The sequence below is a fragment of the Pseudonaja textilis genome, chromosome 1 (assembly GCF_049901715.1).
Source record: "Pseudonaja textilis isolate UNSWEBS1 chromosome 1, rPseTex1.2, whole genome shotgun sequence".
NCBI lineage: Eukaryota > Metazoa > Chordata > Lepidosauria > Squamata > Elapidae > Pseudonaja > Pseudonaja textilis.
In genome coordinates, this window is record NC_141990.1 from 109,976,683 (window position 1) to 109,994,767 (window position 18,085).

Genomic DNA, 18,085 nt, shown 5'->3' on the forward strand with positions numbered 1-18,085 from the left:
GGGGCCGAGGCTAGACCAAAAGGAAGGGCCACATACTGAAAGTGTTGACCATTGTAGCAAAATCACAGAAATTTGAAAAAGGAGGGATGAATGGGAATGTGAAGGTATGCTTCTGAGAGGTCAATGGAAGTGAGCCAGTCTCCCTTCCTGGTGCCCTGAAGAATAGACTGAAGTGTATGCATTTTGAACTTATGCCGGACAATGTAACGATTAAGTCTCTTCAAATCCAGGATGGGTCTCCAACCCCCGGAGTGCTTGGGAACTATGAAGAGGTGAGAGTAAAAACCCCTTCCTCGCTGCGAGGATGGGACGGGCTGTATGGCCCTGATTTCGGTGAGGTGTTTGATAGCAGCTTCTATTAGAGCCCGCCTGGTGCGGTCCTTGGAAAGGGGGGAAACCATGAAATGCTCCCTTGAAACTCAAGGGAGAGGCCGAATCTGATGGTGTCCCTAACCCAAACATCAGAAGTGGATGATTCCCATTGGTCGGCAAAATATTTGAGAGTCCGCCAATGGGATAGGGAGTTAGGGACCTATCTGGGGCACCGGGACGATTTATTTCCTGCGCCCCGGAAAGGCCTCCTGTAGTTGGCCCCCCTCCTATTCCTGTCACCCGTGTTGATTCAGTCCTGATAGGCCGGCTGAAAGGACGGGGTTCTCTGAAACCTGGGGGAGAAGGGTGTCTGATAGGAGGAACGAAAGGAGCCCCTACGAAAGGGCTGGGACACTCTGGGCTCCGGTCTGCGAAAGAGAGATGGAAGAAATTTATTTTTATTGCAGCTTTCCATTAACAAGGGTTCCAGAGCCGGACCGAATAGTTTGCCTCCCGAAATGGGAGCAGAAGCCAATTTAGCTTTGTTTTTAATGTCCGTTTGCCAGTGTTTAAGCCAGAGCAGACACCGGGCTGTAACATGTGAAGAGATAGCCTGGGAGGAAAATTTAACGGAATGGAAAGTAGCGTCGGCTGCAAATTCCGCTGCAGCTGTAAGCTTGGCAATATCCTGGTGTGCCCTGGTGTTAGATGGGGGAACATGCTGCTTTAACTGACGGAGCCATCTGATGGAGGACCGAGTAAAAAAGGATGCGGCCGTAGCTGATCGAATGGCCCAAGCATCGGATTGATGTGCACGGCATAACGCCATCTCGGCCCATTTGTCCTCTGGTTTTAGAGCTTCCAGAGTGTCGGTTGGGGTAGAGAATGACGCTAACCCCACTATGGGGTCACCCACCTCGGAAGTGTCTAACAAGGAGGAGAACTCCGCATCGAGATTAAAAAATTTCCTGTCCTGACTGGAGGGAGCGGGGGTGGGCCCTGTGGAAGCCAACTGCTTCGCTACTAAGTCGAAGAAAATGGGTAGTGTAGGGATAACTTCGGCCTCCATGACCGATTGCTTGAAAATAGAATCCTCTGGATCTCCAGAGGCTGCTGGGGCAGTATCAGAGGGTGACTGAGACATCAGGCCCGAAATATTCTTTGCCTTGAACAACAAGGACTTGAACAGATGGGGTTTGAATAGGCCTGCGAAGGCGGGCTGGTCAGGGGAAATACCCTCATCCTCTGACATCTCCCCTTCCATCGGTTCCACCTCTGACAGAGGCTCAGAGTATTGTAAGGTTCCCCTATCCGATTCTTCCCCTTCCCCGAAATGTTCTAGGCCCGCTTCCTCTTCCTCCTCCTCCTCCCTTTCTGAAAGGGGGAATCTCCCTCTGGGGAAGTACCTGACCATAGTGAGGTTCCGGTCTGGGGAGAGATCTGCCAGAAACGGATTCGGCATCAGGAACCATCGTTTGAAGGCCTGCTCTGGCCATCTGTTGGAGACCTTCCGCGATTCCTTGGCAGATGGCCAGCTGCATCCAATCTCTAATCCTATCTGGAATAAGGTCTGCGGATGGTTCCTCTGGTCGCAGTCCAGCAGCGGTCGGTGTGAATGTGGCCTCAGGCGTCCGGATGGGTTGGAGGCTCCGAGCGAGCGAACTGCTCCTGGAAAGAGAGAGCTGGTCTGGCGGGGAGGGGTTGAGTAGAGGCAGAAGGGGTGGGAAGGGTCAGAACTGGGGGTACAGATTGTGAGTCCCTTGAACGTTTATCAAATTCCTTCTCCAAAGCTTTGTGGCGCCTTAAGGCGTCCCTTTGAGAAGCTTTGGATGACTCCTTAGCCTGCCTGCGCAAATGGTGCGTCTTTGACTTGGCCTTCAAAGAAGGTCCTCTGGGATTGTCCTCTGCCATAATAAAAGGTAAAATACAGAATGATAATAATCAATCAGGCGGTTGGCACGCCTCGGAGTTCGACCTACAACAATGGATGGAGAGGGAAGAGACCAATCAAGGTCCAAAAGAACCATAGTACTGTAGGGGTTGTGCCAATTGATATAAAAATTGAGGACTTAAGAAAAAAGGGAACGAATAAATCAAAATAGCCAATGAGACCAAATGAACGCTGAGGCCAGAAAAGAAACAGAAACAAAAAGAATGGGCCTCCTGAGGCAGCCTCCCAGGCAAAATGGGAGGGACGATTGTGCCTTAAACTTCACCTCTGAGCAGGTTGCGGGAATAGCCAACCACTACTAACAAGAGGCAACAGGGCTCAGAGCCACAATACCTTCTTGATAACCAGGCTCTAAACAGGCCTGCCGGTCCTGTTATGGGCCTCTGAAGTCACCGCAGTGACAATCAACAACAAGCAAAATGGCGGCCGGCCATGAGATGCATCCAAAATGGCGGCTGGGACCGTCGCGAGAGCTCAGAAACGGAAAAAAACCACCTCGAAGGAAAAGGCAACTTAAAAGAAGCGAGAACGAGGGGCAGAAGGGAGGCAAGCTCACCTTCTAATCAGGCGTTCTTGGGGGGAAAGGAACAACGAAGCGCCACGAGTAGCTCAATAATAAAGCCACTGCCTGGGAGCAGGGACGGCTTTAAAATGGCGGCAGGGAGCAGGAGGGGGGGCGCGAAAGGCTGTTAAGCCCCCCTTTTCTTCCCCCTAAGGGGCAAAAAAAAAAACCCGCTCCTCTTAATCAATTAGGGCAAACCAACTGCGCAGGGACCAAGGAGAAGGAATAGAAATCAAACCTGAATTAATTCTGAAAATATCCTGAACCGGCCAAGGAAGAGCTGCTAAATGCTGCCTATCTCTCATGAGGCTGAGCTAAAACTGGGGAACGCTACAGAGGAGTCATGTGGAGGAGGAGGAGCGTTCCTCAATTATAGCTCAGCCTGTGAGAGCGGAGACTGGAGCACCTCCCACTCTGGATGCTCACAGCAGCTCTATGGAGAACAGCCTCTGCTCACTTACTGCTGTTTCTGAGAGTTCATCACATAGAGAATTCTGTGTTTCATGAAACAGACTGAGATGTTCAGCCCTGAATAAAACTTACTCCACTGACCTTAGATCATGTTTAGCATGTAATAGATTGAAATGATATCTACTGACAATTTTATTAACCTTTTAGCAACGAACAGTGAAGAAAAATACGCTCCATCCATCTTGTAGAAAAGTAGATATTCAAAATACAAACAACATTGCAAGGAACCAACTTGGAACAAAGCATGCCAATCATGTCAAAGTAAGCACCACGGAAACATTCAGGAATTGCTGGCTGAATCAACAAAGAGAGGAATAAGATTTCTAAGGTACCAAATGTCAGAAGTGACAGAGACATGAAATTTGCCTAAAAACAGAATGGCTGTTAATAAACAGTAAAAAAAAAAAACCAAGCTCATCTTTGTATGATAAATTATGCCACTTGAAAAATAAAAAGCCATAATGGGTATAGGCAAGACCAAGTTTTAATTAACAACCTCCCCTAATTTAAAAAAAGAGTAACCAGAAAAGATCAACATGGTATTGCAATATTATATTATTTTTTTTAAATCAAACTTCTGATAAAAAATTACCTGTAAATGATAACATTTTATTTACTTAGTTTTATATTTATATCCTGCTTCCAAAATATCCTTGCCTCCAATTTTAGCTGGGCTAAAAAACTTAAAACCACTCAGCAAGTTTTCATGTCAGAGTGTGGATTTGAACCTGTAGCTCCTATCCCACTATCCCAACCATTGCAACGAACCCCACCCTCCCTTTATGTCAGCTATTGGCTGATCAACATCAACAGATGGTCCTCATTTCCCAACCACTTATTCAGCCACTGTTCAAAGTTATATGGTGGGGCAAAAAAAGGAGACCTACAATGAGGCCATTGCAGCACCCTTGCAGTTATGTGATTGTAATTTACGTGCTTGGCAATTGGCATGGCAACTAGCATGTAACTTGTACATGTGTACAAGTTGCAGTGACCTGCAGTCACATCATGGCTAATTGCAACCTTCACAGGTGACTTCTGGCAAGCAAAATGAATGAGAAAGCCAGCAAGAAGTCACAAGTCACATGACGTTGTGCTTAACTTCTGCGGTCTGATGTGCAGCCAGCGCTGATGTCATATAGTGGTGCAATCATGTGACACTTCACTTACTGAATGCACTGCTTGGCAATGGATGAGTTAGTCACAACTGTTGTCAATAAATGAGGACTCGAATACAATCCAGATATAAAATCATATTTCCCCCCATCTCTCAATACAGTTTCTTATAAATACAGGTATCTTTAACTGAGGTAGTTCAGGGATGAGATGAATTGTTCTTTTGCTGAAGACCTCCCTGCATAATACAGTATAACTATACTAATAATTTAATAACAATTAGCCATAATAATTGTCATAAGCTTTTCACTCTACCAAAACAATTCTTTCATTTTTTTTAAAGATAACGATTAGTGGTGTTTATCTGTCAAAACAAGGATTTCACCGTCAAGAACTGAATTATATTATTATGATTTGTTGCACAGTCAACCACATGTTTAGACTGGATTTGGCATTTTTATCTACCTCTCAAATTCTTCCCAAGAACTTGGCATTGGAAGTTGTTGTTTGATGGTGTTAAAAGTAACATTGCAGCATGCAAACTGTTCCAAGTGAAGTACCTTTTGTAACCCACTGATGGTGGCGGCGTTCAAATAATGCTCCAGAAGTTTTGGGATTGCACCCAAGGTGCCTATATTATTGGTGTGTTATCTTTGCTTTCTTAGTATTAGTGTAATAAACAACTGCATAAGTGAATAAGTTAATGCTAATAATAGCAACAGCCACATTTAAGACATAGTGAAAGGTAGTACAGGTGAAACCCGAAAAATTAGAATATCATGCAAAAGTTCATTTATTTCAGTAATGCAACTTAAAAGGTAAAACTAATATATGAGATAGACTCATTACATGCAAAGCAAGATAGGTCAAGCTTAATGTGTCATAATTGAGATGATTATGGCTTACAGCTCTTGAAAACCCCAAATCCACAATCTCAGAAAATTAGAATATTGTGAAAAGGTGCAATATTCTAGGCTCAAAGTGTCCCACTCTAATCAGCTAATTAAGCCATGACACCTTAAATTAAGCCTTTAAATGGTCTCTCAGTCTGGTTCAGTAGGAAGCACAATCATGGGAATGACTGCTGACCTGACAGTTGTGCAGAAAACCGTCATTGACACCCTCCATAAGGAGGGAAAGCCTCAAAAGGCAATTGCAAAAGAAGTTGGATGTTCCCAAAGTGCTGTATCAAAGCACATTAATAGAAAGTTATGTGGAAGGGAAAAGGGTGGAAGAAAAAGGTGCACAAGCATCAGGGATGACCGCAGCCTGGAGAAGATTGTCAGGAAAAGGCCATTCAAAAGTGTTGGGGACTTTCACAAGGAGTAGACTGAGGCTGGAGTCAGGGCATCAAGAGCCACCACACACAGACGGATCCTGGACATGGGCTTCAAATGTCGTATTACTCTTGTCAAGCCACTCCTGAACAACGAACGTCAGAAGCGTCTTACCTGGGCTAAAGAAAAAAACTGGTCTGTTGCTCAGTGGTCCAAAGTCCTCTTTTCTGATGAGACCAACTTTTGCATCTCATTTGGAAACCAAGGATCCAGAGTCTGGAGGAAGAATGGAGAGGCACACACTGCAAGATGCTTGAAGTCCAGTGTGAAGTTTCCACAGTCTGTGTTGATTTGGGGAGCCATGTCATCTGCTGATGTTGGTCCACTGTGCTTCATTAAGTCCAGGATCAATGCAGCCGTCTATCAGGAGATTTTGGAGCACTTCATGCTTCCTTCCGCAGATGGGCTTTATGGGGATGCTGACTTCATTTTCCAGCAGGACTTGACACCTGCCCACACTGCCAAAAGCACCAAAACCTGGTTCAATGACCATGGGATTACTGTGCTTGATTGGCCAGCAAACTCGCCTGATCTGAACCCCATAGAGAATCTATGGGGCATTGCCAAGAGAAAGATGAGAGACATGAGATCGAAAAAATGCAGAAGAGCTGAAGGCCACTATTGAAGCATCCTGGTCTTCCATAACACCTCAGCAGTGCCACAGGCTGATAGCTTCCATGCCACGCCACATTGAGCAGTAATTGCTGCAAAAGGGACCCAAACCAAGTACTGAGTACATATGCGTGTTTATACTTTTCAGAGGTCCGATATTATTCTACATACAATCTTTGTTTTATTGATTGCATGTAATATTCTAATTTTCTGAGATTGTGGATTTAGGGTTTTCATGAGCTGTAAGCCATAATCATTGCAATTATGACAAATCACAGCTTGAACTATCTTCCTTTGCATGTAATGAGTCTATCTCATATATTAGTTTCACCTTTTAAGTTGCATTACTGAAATAAATGAACTTTTGCACCATATTCTAATTTTTCAAGTTTCATCTGTATATACCGATATTAGAATGGTTTTGTGTATTAATATAACCAAAACAAAAGAAACTGTGGTCAGTTTTATATACTTCACTAAGCCCTATTTTTCTTAACCATATTTTGCCAAATAACTGACAACTGAGTGGATTCACCTAACATACCGGTAGCCTTTGACTTACAACAGGTCAACTGATGACACTTCGAAGTTATGACAAACCTCTCAAAAACTATTTATAAGCCTGTTTCAAAGTTTTGTCATGCACACCCTCCATGGCCATTTAACTGCATTTTGGGTGCTGGGCAAACAGCCCTCATTTTATGGCCGTTTGCAGTGCCTTGGGGTCATAACCATGATCATGACAGTTTTGCATTTCTTCCAGGTTCCATCAAAAGTTGTGCACAATGGGTTTGTTTAATGACTGTGAAAAAAAAAGGCTCATAGAAGTGGGTCTGGTTATATAGTGATCTGTCTAGTGCAGTGGTTGCCAACCAGTGGGCCGGGCACCACTGGTGGTCTGCAAGAAAATGCTGGTGGTCTGCAGAGAAATGTCACCCCCAAAGCAATTATCCAGGTTGTATGGGAAAACAAGGCTGCGCCACCCACATGACCTGGAGGAACACAAGGCTTGCATTGCTTGCACTGAGAACAACATGAGGTAGTGAGGGGAAAGGGAAAGGTGGGGGGAGAAACTTGCCTCACTTGCTTCGCCTGGCCACCGGGCTACTTCTTTCTTCTTCTGCTTGTGGCTACAAGCAAGGAAAGCAGCAAAAGTATTTCTTTCTCTCCCCCAAACTCCTTCAAAAATGAGTCTTTGGGACCCTGCAAGGCCTCCTGCTCCAAGAGGCTGTGCCGGGAAAGACTCATTTCTGGCGGAGTTTGGGGGAGGGAAAGAAAGACTTCTGCTGCTTCTGCTGCTTTCCTTGCATGAAGCCAAAAGTCTCCCCCCCACCCCCCGCAAAGAATGGAGCTGGAGACAGTATCCTGAGATCCCAAATAAAGAATGATCAATCGGTAGGAAAACAGGATAAATTTTCCTGCAGACTTTTTTGGGGAATTTTCCCAGGGTCTCTGCTCTGCAGGGTTTAAAATTGTTCATCACCAATAGACATGAAGCTTGTCAAACTAAAGCACAACCTGTGTAAGTTTGCATAAATTTGAGGACGGGTAGTCCTCAAATTATGACCACAATTGAGCCCAAAAATTTCTGTTGTTAAGTGAGATGTTTGTTAAGTGAGCTTTCCCCCATTTTATGACCTTTCTTGGCTCAATTGTTAAGTGACTCACTGCACTTGATACACTAGCTTCCCCATTGACTTTGCTTGTCAGGAGGTCACAAAAGGGGATTAAATGTCCTTGGAACACAGCAAAGGTCATAAATATAAACCAGTTGCCAAGTGTCTGAATTTTGATCACATGATCATGGGGATGCAAAGGTTGTAACTGTGAAAAACAGTCATAAGCCACTTTTTAAAGTGTTTGTTGCAATTTTGAATGGTCACTAAACAAACTTTTGTAAATCGAGGACTACCTGTATATGATCTACCTTGTGAAACCCTCTTCCTGCAAACCAACGATTCCAGGCTGATTTGCCTCTTAGCTCCTTGGGAAAGACTGCCTTCCTTCTGAGATTCTGTACCACATTCTACCACAGGATTCGTTTTCCAAAGTCAAGACTTATAACCGGAATTGCCAGGTTCAATTATGGTTGTAAATCAGGGATTACCTGAAATTGCCACAAACTTTGATTTACAAATAGCAGTTGCAAGATTCATACGACATGAACTCATTACTTCAACAGCTTTACCAACCCTATTGCTTGACTCCTTCAAACTCAATCATTGCAACTACGCCCAAGTCATCTTCTTGAAACTACTGCCTCGTGATATCTAAACTTAGTGTACTTAGGGTAATAGTTATCACTGATTAAGCACAACCTGTTGCTCAATTAATTACCTTCTTGTATAAATTGTGATACATGGAGATTCAAAATTTAGTAAAATAAGCATGAGACTCGAGTGTCCTTTATTGATCAACAGCAAAGACAGCATTCAAAATGATCACTCCAGATGTGAGCAGGTCTCTTTAAATTTTTGAAAAGCCTGAATGTTGATGTTTTTAATCCATTAAAGGGGGCGAAACACTGATAAACATGACAAAACTACCTGGCATTATGATTCCTATGGAAAACAAAGAGATGCAATGCATTGCTTCCATAATTATTATAACCCTTCATGTTGGTAATACCTATATTGGAATTATGTTCACTGTAATAAATATTTATTCTGCATGGCTTTTCTAGTTTCTATAAGGCCTGTATCAGATCATAGGAAAAAGAACAACAGTGAGCCAACTGCAAACAAAATAATAACTGTTATCTCACATGTTACCTCTGGCAGTGCTAACTATTACGTTTTCTTATCATTTCCAATTTGAGAACTTGGTTGTTTACACAGCTAAAAAAACAAATCTCAACAGTTTGGATTTTTAAAAAATGTGGAATTCACAAGAAGTTATATTTTGCAACTGGAATACTGAAATGCACTCATCCACCCCAGTGTTAGTTATAAAAAACAAACACAAAACCCTTTTTCAATAAATGGTTATTCTTATGATAAATCTGATGCCAACCTTACAGTAATTCATCTCTCAGGTTACAATACAGCACTTCATGTTCCCAAGCATTTTCCCTTACATTATTTCAGAAAATAAACTGGAAAGTTGAAAAGACAAGATAGGTGACACCATTTTATCTGACAACCTACTGCCATTTCAAAAAAAAATTATGTCACTTTCTTGCTTCTAATAAATACACAGTGTGGTTTACTGCCATATCATAAACATATACCAAAATAATAAAAAAGCAAAATAGTAAATACAGGTAGTTCTTGACTTATAACAGTCCGTTTAGCGATGGTTCAGAGTTACAAAGGCACTAAAAGTGTATCAAAAATGTATATCAAGTGTATCAAATAAATACACACACTGTGTATACACACTGATACATTTGTTACAGAATAAATACTTTCCATTGTGATAGACATGAAGAGAATCAATATGTGTAGTGGTTAAGGCACCAAGCTAGAAAACAGGATACCATGAAGTCAGCTGGGTGATTTTGGGCCAGTCACTCTCTCTCAGCCCTAAGAAGGAGATAACAGCAACCCACTTTCAAAACCCTACCAAGAAAATTGTTAAGGACTTGTTCAGGCTGTTACTAGGAGTCAACACCGATATGAAGGCACTAACACTATACAATATATGAAGTAATGTTTTGATCTATGGGAAGGTAAAAGCACTTGTAGGGGATGGGACTAAATATTGAGGTCAGAAATAAATGTAGAAAGTAAAGATTATCTCTCTGAAATCAAGATCGGATAAATAGTTAAATAAGGAAACCTCTGCACAGAATATAATTTTAACTCCTCTCCAAGTCAAGTACAGGGATATGGGGAGAGGAAAAGGACAACAGGTATGTAAAAATTGATTTGACATGTTTTATTGACACATTAGATGTCATGATATCATACAAATGACATACTTATGTAATGTCATAAGACATGCACTGTCTCTCTTATATCTTTATGTCTGGCAACAGATGCTTATGTCTGTAGGAGAAAAAAACCCCTCTTCATTGTATATCAAAAATCAGAAAGACAAAACTAAATGAAGATCCCAGAACAAAGATATATTCTTTGCTTGTGAACCAAGGACCAGATTTGGCCCTTTGCATTACATCCCAGAAGTTGTACTTCAAAAAGCAGAGAAGACCAGATTAAAGTAATGGTTAGAACCAGGACAAAACTCCAAATCTGATCTGATTTTAAGTTAAATCAAATGAATTAAATCCCTTTTGAGACCAGTCTGAACATTTAATCATTTCTTCCTTCATCCATTAACATTATATTTGGCCATTTTCAAGGGGGCTTTATGAGAACCATATCAAGGCATGTGCAGATCTGAATCTCAAGTTATGCTCTCCAGTTATAAGAAAAGACAATCCTAATCAACTATTGGATCAAGTGATGGGTGTCAAGAAGCAAATTAAAAGTAAATCTAGTATAATATCAACTCTGTTGGATTCACAATATGATCCCTGTGTGGAATCAACTATTTATCTCAAATAATGTACTTAATTAGATGCCACAGTTCCAAATAAATTCCAGGTGTGATCCTGCCCAGAAGGCATTACTCGGTGATTAAATCTGGAGAATACCAAAGCAGCTGACTTTGGCCAGATTATAGTATGAACTTCAGAGCATTTAGACTCTCTTCCTTGCTCAAATCCACCTTACCGAAACAACATTGAATTATAGGAAGTCCTCAACTTATGACCACGATTCAACCCAAAATTTCTGTCGCTAAGCAAGTTAAGTGAGTTCTGCCCCATTTTACAACCTTTTTTGCCATTGTTAAGTGAATCCCTGCTGTTGTTGAATGTAACATGATTGCTAAATGAATCTGACTTCCCCATTGACTTTGGTTGTCAGATGGTCGCAAAAGATGATAATCGACCCCAGGGTATTGCAATTGTCATAAATACGAGTCAGTTGCCAAGCATCTGAATTTTGCTCATGTGACCATGGGGCTGTTGCAACAGCTGTAAGGGTGAAAAATTGCCATAAGTCACTTTTTTCAGTGCTGTTGTAATTTTGAACGTAACTTTAAACAAACTGTTGTCCTTTGAGAACTACCTGTTTGTATTCCTTATGTCTTTACTCCAAATTCCAATTAAAAAATAATAATCATACCCATTTCTATACTTGGTTCTGGAAACATCTTCACATCAGATCCAATTCTTGATCCAATTTATGTCAATATGTCAAGTGCCAATAATTCTACCAGGTCCAAAGTAGAGATTATTTCTCCTGACCTGATAAATTATCCTTTAAATTGAAGATGCAACAGACTCGGCCATCTGTCTTTTGTTATTCAGCCTTGCAAATACAAGCTAGTCCAAGAAAGAGACATAAAGCAGGAATCTGTGCTCCAGGCACATGGATTCTCTAATAATTCAACTCTTTTACAAGAACTGTGTTTATAACAAGGTCTCGATGTGCTTAAACATACCCACGCCAACACACACGTTAATAGAATGGATTAGCATTAAATAACTTGTAGGGAATACAAACTTTCTAATTTCAAAAATCAGCAAATGCACTGTTTTTTTTTCTACACACATAAACCCATATACACTCAATTAGCAGCTTCACAGATGATTTCCACACAATGAAAAATGCATCTATGGCTCAATCTCCTAAACTGTGTACTCATCATATTTAATCTTCCATTAAAGTATTTGCTCTTCAGGCAACTTCCCCAGATCTCACTCTTCTGAGGTGTGATGGACCAAAACCTGCACCTGTAATCCAGCCCCAAGAGTTGGGGAAGAACAGGTTTAGGAATGGTGTAACATATTCCACTTAATGGCAGATGACAGGAAGTGACAACGTTCTAAAATTTAATTTCCTAAATAAAATGTTTTAGCAGAAGCCCTGCCTAACACAGATCAGATTGTAGACAGATTGTAGCTTCTAATTAATGAAGACAATGAACCAGCAGAGACTTGCTGGTCACTCAACATTTTTCCTTTCTTATGCCCCAGTCAAATGTCTATCACGGTTTTGCAACAACTCACGTTCTTCTAGGTGGTGAATCTATTGGATGGTGGATGCTTCCTCATAAGCCTTACATTGCACAATCAGCCCCCTGCCACTTCATCTGAAGGCTCAGATGCTGATCCTTACCCTGTGTGGTGTTCTTTTTTTTCTTACTGTCAGCGCCCCATCCAGGAGAAAGGGATTGGACACTACACAATCAATATAACCTCTAGATCAGTTGCACCCTCCCATCAGGAAGCATCTTGTAGCCCAAATGAAGACACCACTGGGGGCCTGTAAGACGCAGACCCCACATACAGGTAGTCTTCAACTTACAACATACAGTTCGTTTGTGACCATTCAAAGTTACTACGGTGGTGAAAAATGTTTTCCAGTTACAGCCTTTCCAGCATCCCCATGATAGTGGGATTAAAATTCAGATGCTTGGCAACTGGTTTATATTTATAACTGTTGCTGTGCCCCTGAGTCAAGTGATCCCCTTTTGCAACCTTCTGACAACCAAAGTCAACAGGGAAACCACATTCACTTAACAACTAGGTTACTAATTTATCAATTGCATTGATTCACTTAACAACTGAGGCAAGAAAGGTCATAAAATGGGGCAAAATTCACTTAACAAATATCTCACTTAACAACATAAATTGTGGGCTCGGTGTTGGTCATAAGTTGAGAACTACCTGTATATGTCGTCCGAGGGTTGGGTCAGTCTTGTTTAGAAGCCCCCCCTCACACACACACATATATATACACACACACTCCATTTACATTAAACTTCTGTTGCAAGTTGGCCAACTCAATTGCAGAAAGCCCTCTGCTTATACTCAAGAATCTGGTTTGCTCTATTGCTTCCTGTCTAGAACATACTATAGCTTTGGTTCTGGGGCAGAATAAATCTCTGGAAGATCCTGGGGTTGGGAGGAGGAGCGGAAAGAGGAAAGGGACACCTTTAAAACAGTCTCACAATCACATCAACCCGGCCGACAAGGGATTCTTTCTACTTAGCAGCTGTTGTTTTCAAACAGTCGCCGTCCCCTCCTCGCAATTTAATTTACGCTTCCGTAGATAAGCGCAAGAGGTAGAGCCCCGCTTCTCAGTAAATAAAAAGTCCCACCTTTTCAATTTCCGCCAGGATAATCTGCTGCGCATATCCCACTTCGGCAGATCGCAAAAACAGCGCTGCGTAGGTGATCGGTTTGTGCAAAAGGACAGCGGCTGAAGAAGAAGAGCTACAATACTTCAATAGTCCCGTTGGAGCGCCCGCTTTGCTTTGCTTTCCTTTTCGCTCCACCCCCGGAGAAGGATTTGTAAAGTTACTGCGAAATCTGGCTCCTAATTCTCTCCTCAGGTAACTTGGCGTCCAAATACTGAGAACACGGGCGCGCTTTGTTCGGAAGCCGCTCCCGCAGTGCCATCTAGTGGCCATGCGTGGAAAGTACGACTCAGAAAACAATAAACAGACCCGTATTTGGAACGACAGGGGGTGGGGGTAGTGGAGATGGAGGAACAATTTGGTAATGAAACGTTGAGCAATCTTACGCTGCTTTTCCTGTGAAGGGATTGAGCTGCTCAAACGCAAATGAAACGCAGTGATGGAATTGTTGGATGAAAAATACAATTTCATTCTGAGGACAAAAACTCAAGATATATATCCAGATAAGAACCGTTTGCTTTATTTATTTGTATCGCGTCTTTATTTTTATAAATATTATAAAAATGCGTTTTATGTGGAATTTGTGGAATTGAATGCGTTTTATGTGGAATTTGTGGAATTGCAACGCTGAATCTATACAGTTGGTTTTTATTTATTTAATTTTATTTTAATAACTTATGGGCGGGGAGAGTTGATTCAGCAGAGATGAAGTGGAGGACTAGAAAATACTTACTCGCTCCTAGGACTGGAAGAAACAGGAAATAATGGACAGTAGAATGTCACCAACTCCACAAATACCTCAGTATTGGGATCACAATAGGTTGTGTGCCAACTTTTGAATAGTTGATCTAGCTTAGTTTCTCCTGTTCTACTCTTGTCCATTTGCCTAAATTATTGGAAATTGACTATATACAGGAAAGTTCAAGAAAAATAACTTTGAGCCTTTTTACAGTCTTATTTTCATGTTCTTCAATATAAAGCAGTAATATTCACAATGAGACTTTGAGTAAGAGGATTGTTGATACAAGGGCAGTAGGTGTGCTGCAAAAAGTGGATTTATTGAGCAATGGAACTCACATAATATTTCCTAGAAGCCTAGCAACTTATTTAAGCACCTCTTATAGGTAATTATTGTTCTGGCACACAGCAATGAACCAGTAAGTTAAAAGTTAATGGAAATAAAGTGTGTAGTACTTCAAAAGGATTCAAAACCTCCCCCAAATAAAACAAAGACAAGTGTGGAAGTATGCAAAATGCCTTCATGTGTATTTTTTTTAAAGTAAATAGGGTTTTCTAGAAAATAACCAGGTAATGGACAGAATAATGGAAGATAATGAAAGTTCTAGTCTGAAAGCCACATATAGCTTAAAAGTTTAAGGAGTAAATATCTATGGAACATCCATATTTTGTGACGGTCCCATTTTTGCTCTATTCTAAATTGCTTTTTTATCAAGAGAAAAAACAGATGAGGGTGAAACAGAATGATTAAAAGAAAATAATGCCCGAATGCCCATAAAATTATACAATGAATACTGCATATTAAAATTTGCCTGAAAACTATCTCATACAGTGAATTAAAGATTATGGTTATACCTGAAACAGGTTTGATGCTATATTTTTCTTTCTTTCTTTCTTTCTTTCTTTCTTTCTTTCTTTCTTTCTTTCTTTCCATTGGTAAATATTTTGAGATAAGAATTTTTTTATTATTATTTTTTTATTTTACAACAAATTCATCTTTCAGTTATACAGTGTGTCAACTGGGTACATATATTTTGTGCAAATATTTATATTTAGCATGCATTTCTTACTATGATTGCATTTATATTAAAAACTACTCAACCTTATATATCTTATCATAGCTATTCATTTAATTTCTTGGGAGTATAAATTGCAGGCATTTGCAAATAATCTGGTTTTTATATTAGAAGAACCATTAGAAACAGGATCCAAACTGACAGATAGGTTAGAAGAATATGGGGAAGTTGCGGGATTGAAAATAAATAAGGAAAAAACTAAGATATTAGTGAAGAATATTACAGCAAAGCAAAAAGCTAATTAATGGATAGACTAGATATTCAGGTTACAAAGAAATATTTGGGGATTCAATTAACAGCAAGATGCGGGACAATTAAAGAAGTTAATTATAAATTAAAACAACAGATTAAGATAGACCTGGAAAAATGGAAAAATCTACAACTATCACTAATAGGGAGAATAGTGACAATTAAAATGAACATATTATCAAGAGTGCTATATTTGTTCCAAACAATCCCAATAAAACTGGAGAAAAATGTTTTGATGACTTAAATAATATTAAAATATATATGGCAAGAGAAAAAAGCAAGGATCAAATTAAAATTGTTACAGGATGCAAGAACCAGAGGAGGGTTTGGGCTACCCAATTGGGAATTATATTATCAGGCCGTGGTATTAATATGGATGAAAGAATAGATTGTATTAAGAAATACAAGGCTATTGCCATTGGAGGGGCATGATTTACAATTGGGTTGGCACGCCTTTTTATGATATGGGAAAAATAAGATACACAGTTACTTTCAAAGACATTATGTAAGAAATTATTATCAATATGGGAGAAAATAAGGGAACAACATATGTAGATTCCAGTCTGTCTATCAAGTTTATATATCCAAATGTTTTCAAAATGGGAAATATTGTTAGATATAAAGATGTTTTAAATGAAAGGGGTGAACTCAAAACAAAACAAGAACTGAATGAACAAGGGATTGATATGAATTGGTACTCATATATGCAAATACATTCTAGATATGAAAAAGATGTCAAAGCAGAGAGGTTTTATAATGAATTGACAGAATTAGATAAAATCCTAATAGGAACAGAAGAAAAGATGATTAAGAAATTGTATAGCTATTTACTAGGAGTGAATTTAGAAAAACAAGTGAAGGAGACAATGATAGCTTGGGGAGAAAACTTTGGCTATGGGATAGAATTAGATAAATGGCAGAAACTGGGATAGAAATGATAAACTAAAAATGTCAACAGCATATAAAGAAAATATGTATAAGTTGTTTTATAGATGGCATTTTGCACCGGCAAGACTGGCAAAGATGTTTAAAGATAAATCAGCTAAATGCTGGAAATGTCACCAGACATCCGGAACATATTACCATGTGTGGTAGACATGTACAGAAGCTAAAAAATAGGACAAAAATACACACATGGTTGGAAAAGATGATAAAACAACACATAGACTTAAAACCTGAGATATTTTTTTATTGGGGATTTTACCCAAAAATTATAGTAAAAAAAAAAACCTATTTACTCATACATATATTAACAGCAGGTAGAATTGTATTTGCTCAAAATTGGAAAAATGAAAAGATTCCGATAGAGGAAGAGGTGATCATGAAAATATTGGAATGCACAGAAATGAATAGATTAACATTGGCAATTAAAGGACAAGAAGAGGCGGAATATTATTTGATATGGGATTTATTTTATAAATGGTTGGAAAATTCTGAGGTAAGTAGAATGAGTTTTCCACATTTCTGACAGATGCCAGGAAGGGTGCCAAGCAACAGAAGTCTCTGTACCTCTGTTTAAGTGAATCATAAGAACATCTGTAACTCGGGGTGCAACTGTGAAGTCCTTTGGTGCTCTCTGGATTTGTTTGTTTGCTTTCAGACATTTCAACTAGGTAGCATCAGTATGTATTAATAATGAAGTATCTAGAAGCAAACAAAGCTCCAGAGTGCTAAGCACTCCATAGAAAGAAACAATCCATTTATCCACTACACAGTATAGCAGATAAAACATTAATGAACCTGGAAAAAGAGATGAAGTTTCCACTTTTAATGAGGCAAATTAAGGACAATTGTCTAGTCAGTCACCAGATTTATTAGTCAAAACAATAGAGCCAAAGAAATTTAATCATATTTAAGCAGCCTAACTAAGCAGGATTGAAGCTGAAACCACCAAGGTTATTGCACAAATAAAAATGGGAAGGAAGAGTTAATACAGCTGAGAGATGAATCAGGGGAAAAATACTTCCTCCCAAAGACAGGCTTTGGATTCAGTCCCATGACTGGAAGAAAAGAGGAAAGAAGAGACAGGCCAAATGGAACTGAAATTATCTAAGTCTATTGATTCAACAAAAGTCCTTATTTTTAATGAGCATTATGAATTACTATATCTGCATTTAGCTTTGCAGAACTTGATTTATAATTGCCCATTAAAATACAAGCAGTAAATTAAAATGATTAAAATGACATATTTAACAAGGCAAGGCAAAAAAGAAAACAGAAACCAAAAGGTAGCCCACAGTACATATGAGAGCTCCCTCTATGAAAGAAACTACACTGCTCAAAAAAATAAAGGGAACACAAAAATAAGACATCCTAGATCTGAATGAATGAAATGTTCTTATTAAATACTTTGTTCATGACATAGTTGAATGTGCTGACAACAAAATCACACAAAAATTATCAATGGAAATCAAATTTAGAAACCCATGGAGGTCTGGATTTGGAGTTACATTCAAAATTAAAGTGGAAAAAAACACTACAGGCTGATCCAACTTTGATGTAATGTCCT

General features: G+C 39.8%; 1 protein-coding gene across 4 annotated transcripts in view; it reads right to left on the bottom strand.

Annotated features, from left to right (window-relative positions):
* Positions 1-13,770, bottom strand: part of ANKRD6 (ankyrin repeat domain 6) — a 101,927-nt gene extending 88,157 nt beyond the window's left edge. For 3 of the 4 annotated variants that reach the window (XM_026726735.2, XM_026726732.2, XM_087914287.1), the window contains exon 1: positions 13,475-13,770. The gene's annotated coding sequence lies outside the window, so the exon portion shown is untranslated. The remainder of the gene's footprint in view (positions 1-13,474) is intronic. The other variant, XM_087914268.1, reaches the window with a different exon arrangement.
* Between the last annotated feature and the right edge of the window lie 4,315 nt (positions 13,771-18,085).